The sequence below is a fragment of the Vicugna pacos genome, chromosome 14, assembly GCF_048564905.1.
Source record: "Vicugna pacos chromosome 14, VicPac4, whole genome shotgun sequence".
NCBI lineage: Eukaryota > Metazoa > Chordata > Mammalia > Artiodactyla > Camelidae > Vicugna > Vicugna pacos.
Window position 1 is genome coordinate 40,991,742 of NC_133000.1, and position 9,845 is coordinate 41,001,586.

Here is a 9,845-nt window from a genome sequence, read left to right on the forward strand (position 1 = left end):
ATGTGAAATGTGGAGGACACAAGCACTGAGACCATAGCAATGATATACCTAGCATTTTTGATTTACATATATTGCTATTGTACTTGATTTATTTTCATGTTTATTTTAAAGTATGTCAGTCATGAGCTCTCCACTCAAAACAATAGCTGGATAGTTACCAGTAACTTAGATATATCTGTGTTCTTACTCTATCTTTCAGTGTTTTGTGTCCATCGTGCCACTGCTTTTTTGAATGTTGTCACAAGAATATTATGTGCATATATAATTATTATTTAGATTTGATTTTTTTTTAGTTTTCTAGAATGACTGTCAGAATTAATTTAGTCTGGGACTTATCTCCTTTACTCAAAACTATACATAGTATTGAGATTTGAGAAATATTTAAATATTCTGGATACAGTCCTTTTCTAAGATATGTGATTTGCAAATATATTTTTCTGAGTCTATGACTTGCCTTTTTTTTTTTTTTAACAGAGTCTCTGTCAGGGCTAACATTTTAAGTTTTGATTAATTCTAATTTAAAAGTTTTTCTATAAAGGTGATTTTAGTGTCATGTTTAAAATCTCATTGTCAAAATCAGTATCTCATGCATTTTCTCTTAACGTTTTCTTCTGGAAGTCTTAGAGTTTTCCATTTTCCATTTAGATGCGGTTTCCATTTTGAATGTTCTCTCTTCTACCTCTTCCTACAGAAGGTAGAAGGTCGGAGTGGGGATGGTGTCATGGGTTTGCCGTGGGGGCTTCAGCAGTGGCCGCTCTCTTCTCCTGGACATAGTTTGACCCCTCCGCTAGCCAGCACCTCAGAAAAAGCTTTCCCGGGAGAGTCCACAGTCTGTCCTCTGGGCCTGTGTTACTGGAGAAAAAGGTCTGTGAAGCTCGGGGAATCCCTCCGCTGCGGCCCAGGGAGGCTGTGCACTTTCGTCCGAGCCAACCCGCAACCCTCACTAACTGTTAACTGTCTCTAGCTGAGACTTCATTATCCTTTATTTCACTTTTTGATTTTTGCTTCATTTATTTTGAAGCACTTTTAGTGGGTCTATACATATTGTGATTATTTGGGGTTCCCATGAAATGACCATTTCTGTCACTCCCAGTATGTGCACGTCTACCTTGTCGTTAATACAACTGCACCAGCTTTCTTATGCTTACTGTTTTCATGGTACATCTTTGGCTCTCCTTATACTTTCAAACTAACCTTGCCTTTATGGTAAAATGGGTACATTCCCTCCCTTTCACTTCCTCTTTCTCTTTCGTTCTTGCTCTGTCTCTTAAATTGGAAACGTAACGTTTATTTTCACCTTAATTACTAATATAATGATGAAAGCTATACAAATCCTTTTGCTGCTTGAATTACACCATCCAGGCTTAGACGTATCTTTTATTATAATCAGCTTTTAGTGTTTACATTTCTATTCTAATTGCTCTTTGATCCGTGAGTAATTAATAAGCTTTTCTTAAAATTGAAATGGCTTGGAATTTATTTCTTTGTTAAAATTGAGATATAACTTTATTATATTATGGTCAGAAAAATAAAATACACATCTTGCATTTATATACCTAATAAATACTCAGCTTTCCTATCTATTATACATTCTTTTATGGGCATATTTATTTTCCAATATTTTATGCATATCTATTTACTGTATTTTTTTACCTGTTTAAGTCTCTTTTTATTCTTTTGGTAATCTCTTCCAGAATTAAGTACTTCTGTTTGTAGGTGATGAAATGTGTAAGGAATCCACTTCAAATCTTGGCACTGCTACAATCATGGTCTTTCCCTGTACTTCAACTCAATTACTTTGACTCTTGTTTGTTTTCCAAGTCCCGGAAGTCGTTTTTCACTGTGGAAGTTATTCTGAAGACAGTCTTATGCTTTCTCGTAGTGGTCCACAACCAGGTTCTTGCTTCTCCAGAAATACTACACAGGTTGGATTTAGGCATGCATTAAACTATCATGTAATCTTTGATGTACTTATTGTTGGCTTCTTTTTGTGAAGCTGGTTTCTCTACAAGTGATGGTCCAGGACAACATACCTTTGTACCTTGAAGCTTTCAGGAGAGGCATTTCCATCAGTGAGTGAGTCATCAGCGTTACCCTGTGTCTTACTGACCATCTTCCTCTCCACCTCCAGACACAGCCGTCTGTGATCTCAGGGATCTTGTAGATGTCAGAGAACATCTCACTATGGCTGATGAGGTTGCGGTGGATGGTCCTGATCGTGACTGGTAGGAGACCAAGGCAGCGCTATCTTGGCAGGAGCTGGGAGCCAGCACCGTGCAGCCAGAGCAGCACTTGTCGGGGAAGGTGGAGTGGGAGGAAAGGTATTTATTATATTAATCTTATTATTTGTTGTCACTCTATTTAATTAAACAATAATGATGACAATAAAATAAAACATTTTTATAGATCCTTCTAAATGTCAGAAATACTAGAATACTTTTTACACATATTCTGTTAATTTATGAAATAAATCTATGATGTAAGCACTATTAACCATCCTCACTTTATAGGAAAAAAAAACACAAAATAGTAATTTGTCAAGCATGCAACAGTGAGTGAGAGAGGAAAATGACATTAAAGTATAGAATAATCTGAAGTGAAAGGAATGCTTTAATGGGTGATTTTCATTTCTCATATTTTTAATTATTTATGTTTTTGGCTTGCTATTTTATATGCTAATATTCCCTGTCTCCTTTGATATGTTTATTTCTCTACTTTTGAATTCTTGATTTTTCAGTTCTATTCATTCTGATTTTGATTGACTCTTCAGTTGTGTGTGGGTTCATTTCCTTTGACATCATTGTGCTAGCAGTGTATCTTGTTACTTGCGTCTGGAGCTCGTTGCCCCCTGGAGATATCAGCTATTCTCGCTGCCAATATTTATTTGGTGAAGGCCAGGACCCAGGGCTTGGGACAGCCAATTAATTCAGCGGTAAGGAGAACACAAGCTCTAAGTTGAAGACCCCCAGGCACCATAAAATCACAGTCAATCATTTCCTCACTCCACAAAACATTTTATCAGATCAAGGCTTCATCCTCTGCTAATGAGGAAAAAGCAGCATTGGAGCTGACTGTCTTTAGATTACTTTTTTACCAGGTCAAGAGTTTTGTATAGAGTGGAAAGTAACATTCAGGACCTAGTTAGTCATCATCATTTTCTCCGCTGCTCAAAAATTCAGGGATCTGGCACTGATTTTGTTACTGGAACATCATGAATAGATCTAAGACAGATCAGGTGCCGGGCCAGATACTGTTTCTTCCAAGTTAATGATGGGTAAGATGTAAGACAATAACTTGTTTGTTTGTTTTCACTCTCTCATTGTTTCATGATTGCCTCCTGCTGTAGGCCAAAACCACTGTCCAAATATGCACAAGATCAAAGCAATTTCCCTTGTCATCCTAATGACTTCCTAGATTATAGTATTTTTTCCTGGTGCCTTTCATGTGATCTCTGGAATTTATCTTGGGGAATGCAATGAGTGGTTTGGTTCAGAATCTTAATAGGAGCACATTAAATGCCATTAAATGTGTATAGTTGAGAAACACAAATTGAGGAAAAGCAAAGATTGTCCAAATGAACAATAAAAATCCATGCTGCTTATAAGAAACACACCATAATTAATAAAATAGATGAAAGTAAAAGGATGGAAAAGATATTAACACAAAAACTAAAAAGCTAGCATATAAATATTAGACAAGAACAATATAACACAGAACATGACACGAAATATAAAATTCAGGAAAACATGAATAAACTGGTTTTCAAATTTACTTTTGATTTTTATTTGTCCTTATCTCCAGTTTTTACCTGAGGGTTCTCAGGGCTTGATGTTTGTGAATGGTTATCAAAAACAAAAAAAAATTTACATTTGTTTCATGAATAGCATTTTGCTTTCAGAGATTGTGAACCATGTAGGGTCACATTATTATACAAGAGTATACACTAGCAAACCTGCTAATCTCAGAAAGTAATAATCAATACAAAGTATATATCACCAAATGAAAATCTAGACTATCATTCTGTTTATGACCTTGGACAGTTCTTTAAAATCTCTGGGCTTGAATGTCATCAAACATAAAATGGTAATGACAATGTCATTTACTTCATAGAGATGTGGAAAGAATTGAATGGGTTTTTAAATTAATTGATGCATAAAGTCTTTTAGAACTGTATGAGACTTCGATAAATATAGTTCCCATGGTGGCTGTTGCTGATAGTCACCAGCATGGCTGATGGTTGTCCAGAAATAAAGAGCTTCACTGGAGAGACCAGCTTGAGTGAGGATGCTTGTTGTCTGAGGCGGCATTTAGAAAGCATCCTAAATCTTATGTATAACTCATTCCATCAACTCTTTGATTTGCTTTCCATTTCTTGTCTCTACACACTCATGATACTTTATGTTTTGCATAATGGTTTCTACTTTTTTATATTTACATACATACATTGTGACTAGTTTATCCCATTTGCCATTCAGCAAATTCTATCCCCTTTTCCTATAATCTTTTTTCCTCCGAGTGTTTAGCAATGCAACCATTTTCCCAACAGTTACTCAAATTCTCTTCACAATTTTGCATTTTATTTTATTTTTTCGAAAAATTACATAATGGGAAATTCTGTGATTTTTTTTGATGCTTTGGATAATAAATAATATGCACTTTAAACATTTATCACTGAAATGTCCCTGCCCCTTCTTTAATCCATTTTAAAATGTTTAAGATTATTACCAAACACTCCTTAGGTGAATTATTTGTTCCTGGTATATAATACATAATTAGTTATATGTACCTTAATTTGCATTTTCAGGAACACGGAAAAGCTATTCTCATGTTACTAATTCTGTAAATAAATAATAGTAGTGGCAGCTTCCTTGTCTGGTGCGTCTTCTATTCCTTTGTTCATTGACCATGAGATACTAGTGAAGATCAAGTAATAAAATATATCATTGTTGGTATTTTTTAATTTGGAAACATATTTCTCATTGTTATAGAGAAGTTTGAGACATAAAAGCTTGTTTACATATTCAGCGAGAAGCCTAATTCTGAGCCTCTGGCTTTTAAATGTTTTCTGTGACTTTTGTTGCTTTTTGACAGTTGTAGCAGCTATTTCACTCATCATGCAGTGTAATTGGCGTTCTGCCACAATCACTAAACCCGCCACAGATTGTTAGCTCTAGGGAACTGCCATGATGAAGTAAAGCTCTTTCAGACTCCAAGTAATTAACAGCAATGTTTACAAGGGGGAAAAAGTGGCATATCAAACTTTCCTTTTAAACATCAGTAGTTAGATTTTGAACTTGTTCTAAATTTGAATACTACAACAGTTGCATCAGGATTCTACTGTAAAAGTACCCTCTTGTCTTATAAACCTTGCCAGCATTTATTCATTAGCAAGATCACATAAATTATATCTATAAAGATACACAGAATGGCATTCAAAGAAATGTTACTATATCTGCATTAGAGTGTGAGGGGATGTGGTTGAGGAGAAAATGATTGACTCAAGTGTTATTGGGTATGTTTATAAGCTATTTTAAGTTATGTGTGAAAGGAATTGTTGGTGACAAGACGGACTTTTTAAAAGTCTGGATTTGGCTTACTACCTAAGATAAAATGGGCTAATGCTCATTATAACTGTTCATTGCGTGGAGGTTTCAGGGTAGATAGATTACACTTGATCTCTTCAACCTCATATATCATTTCCATCTCAATTCACAGAAAAATAAAAGTTATCTGACAGTTCTGATTTTTCTCTGAGGTAGGTTGACTACAGTTAGACATAGAGCAGACACACTACTCAAAATTTAATTGCTATAACCTACCAAGTTAAAAAAAATGTGCTTCATTATTTGAGAAGTCTTTTATTTTATATAAGTTAAAATTGATAGAAGTTTAAAAGTATTCACAGAGCTTCCCAAATACTTGAAAATGAATGCAATCTTTCTAGTTTAACCATTTATGTCTTCTTTGTTTGAAGAAATACTTCTTATTAAAAAAAGAAAAACTTAAATCTCTTAGAGTCTATGTAGGTAAAATATAGAGGAGTATTTAACACTTGTTTGTTAAATAAAAAATATAAATATGCATGTAATCAATAAAGAAAATTTATTCTTCTTTTTGCTCAAATTAGATATATGTATGCATATATATATATATGGCATATCTAAATTCACTATCTAGTTAAATGTTTTCTTCTAGATGAGAGTGTGTGTGTGTGTGTGAAAGAGAAAGAAATTAAGTCAAAATATTTATATATAGAGACAAAGTGAATTGTTACTAATCTGTTAAGAGTTCTTTCTCTAGTCAGTGTTTCTATATCTGATCTAAAGTTGATTGTCTGGTCTTAGTTACCAATGATGTTTATACACTTTAAGGTATTCAGTATATTTTAAGCAGGAACTCCATTAGTTTATTTCTTTAAAGTAAATTAAAAATAACATATCTACTGAAAGAGCTTACTAAAACCACTCAGTCCAGTAAGTTTCCAATATGAAAATACTATTATAAGGAGGATGTAATTGCTTCATAAACCGAATTACTTAGGAAGACACAAGCATGAATCCTCGAAACAGTCTTTCATCAGACGTTATGCACACCTTCCATTCTTTCATCAAACTTTCATCAACTTTTCTTATATTGCCTAATAATTTAAGCCAGATAATTAGAAACATTTCCTTTATGTTTTTAAAGTTAAGATGCATATCTCTTACCTGAGAAGCTGTGAAGGAGTATTAGAGCCCAGTTTTCTCTTTTACTTATTTATTCCATTATGCATTAATCATCTATGATTTGTCAGGAACTTTTCTAGACCCTCTTCCATGAACCTTAGCACGGATTGACTTGTCTAAGCTATTGTTGGATTTGGCAATTTGGAAGGCACTAAGGATAATATAAATGATGGATACAATAGAATACAACACCTGACAACATGACATATTATGATGTAATAATTTAAAGAGAAGCTTTAATTTTAGCAGAACAAAGGACTTGGACAGGCAGGGAATATCAAGTGATGTGGAGCCAGGAAGGATTAATTTAGTTAGTAGTTGACATGGTGAGCACTCAAGATTGAGAGTGATGATCAACAACAGTGGTTGCTGCTTTGATTATCTGCATCTGGCTCAAGGTTCCAGCATCTGTCGCCCTCTTCAGAGGAAGGTTATTTGCAAGAGGAAGATCAAAATTTCTCTAAAGTCTCGCTTACATTTTGTTGGGAACTAAGGAAATTTCCAAAAGGCTCCTGGAATGGAATGCTAAACCATTAGGAAAGAATTGTTCAACACAGAGAGCAAACTACAAGAGTATGTTATCTATGTAGTAAACTCTGGTATAGAACAAGAGACTATGATGAGAATATTTAACCAAGGAAAATCAGACACACCCTTAGATCATGCTTAATTTGTCCACATTGATCATTTAAAGATATTCTTAATTCGATGTGTTATTTCTTGCAGCAATTTGTTGGGGTGGTTAATTTAAAAAGACTGGCTCTGAATAAGGAACTTGTGATGGAAGAAATCTTTGATATGATTTTAGAAAAAACAAAAATCATTGGGATGCAAGAATGCTAGAGACATAATAATAGTGATTTAAGAGCACAGATTCTGAAGTTACAGTACTTGAGCTTTTCTTTTATTTTACTCTGTCACAAAGTGGGTAATATACTTAGCCCTCATTTGAAATAATACAAAAACCATCTGAAGCAGTGTTTGTTAAATTTCAGTCTGATTTAAAATGTCCCAGAAGAGATTGTTAAAAATAGTATTCATTGGTTCCTATCACCCTGTTTTGATTTGATAGATCAAGGTAAATCTGATACAGCTGGTAATCATATCAAAATTGAAAGTTTAAATTGAAAATTTAAAATACTATGCATTTTTTTTAGAAAAGCAGATCAATTTTGAATTATTTAAAAGTCTTCTAAGACAACTGCTGAAAGAATCACTCCTGGGAAAGGTAGATTATTGCACAAGCTTTTGAATTCCTAAAAATAATATATACATAAAAAAGATTATCTTAGACAATTTGTATTGCATGAGATTTGAATGCAAGCAACTCAAAATCTACAATCTGGGAGTGTACCTTAGTAATTTGTTAGTCTGAATTATCAATAGCTGTTAAATATGACCTACTTTGTAAATGCATAATATTGTATAATATTAGGTAAAATGGAATGTAATATAAAAATGAGGCAAACTCATTATTCTTGAGGATTTTACAATTGTTTATTTTTAATAATAGCTTAGAAATATCCTCTATGTTTGGAATTTTGAAATAATGCATTTATTCAGCAGTCTAGACTAGTGGGCCTCTAATTGGATGCACATCACCCCCAATGCAGTGCTTCACATTATCAACTGTGATATGTAATATGTTTATATACATACACACACACACACACACACACATATATATACACATACATATATGTCACCCACACACAATAACTCAAGGATACTAAGCTTTACTAATATTTCAGTCATGAATTGATATGGGTACCCTCTCATATCCTCTCATAAGAAGGTGATGTATCATTTATGGTAAGCAGAGAAGGGTAGGATTTCTCACATTTGGGGACCATTAACAATGGCATCTCCATTGACCCATACTTCATATATTACAGGTGGTATGTCTCTGCTTGGAGGATTTCCATACCTAACATGTAACTAATCTAATACATTCAAAATCAGCACAAGATATAGAGAATTTTTGACAATGAAATCAAGTTTGAAGATAAGCACAAGAAAATGGCAAAGTTGAACATTTTCTTAATATTTGCATGATGGCTCATCAGGAACATTACAGTGCAAAATTCGTAACAATTTGAAATATGCCACTTAAGATATATGCATTTACATGTTTCATCTTTTTCTTTATGACTCAGATGGTGTTCCTAAATGTGAACAAATGAGGAAATAATAGTTGTGCTTTTTCTAGTAAAAATATTTTATGAAGAGAAAACTTTAAATTAGTTAATTAAAATTGCTTCCTTCATATTTTATTTTGTTACCTACAGTGATACTTCTGTCATTTATAAAAGCCCTCATATATTCACATACTTAAAACTGTAAACAAAAGATTTTCTAATATATTTAAGTCTTTCAGAGAAATATATATTCTAAGTATAAAAAGGAAAAAATAAAAGCATTACATTTCCCATTAGTTTGTAAGAACAATCAAATGACATTAGAGAGAATAAAACTTACAAGCAAAACTTTAACAAAAATATTTGCATAGTGGTTAGATTGATTTCAAACCTTATCATCCTACTTTAGGAAACACAACTAATAACGTACTTTCTTTTGGATCTCCTTATCTATGAAGTCTGTTTTTCAGATATGGTAGCCATTAAATACAAATACCAAAATAAACTTCTGAAGTACAAAGTTTTATGCCAAAACTATAAAAACTAATGAAGCATATGTAATTCAGGTTGCCATTATTTAATAATAAAATCAGCATGGATTTGAAATCATGTGTGGTGGCACATAAAGTGCAATAATTGACATGATAAACGAATGATTTAATTTTTTAATTTTTTATTTTATTTTTTTTATTGAGTTGTAGTCAGTTTACAATGTTGTGTCAATTTCCAGTGTACAGCACAATTTTTCAGTTACACATGAACATACATATATTCATTGTCACATTCTTTTTAATCAATGATTTAAATTCAATACTCTTAAATAGGAAAACAGAATTCTTATATCTATATGATAGAAAATATTTTAAAATATGTTACTTTTATCTCACCATTTAAATTTATACTTTTGATTATCTTTTATGATGTAAGACATTTTAGCTCAGTATTCTAGTACAGAATAAAATGTTTAAAGAATAAACACATA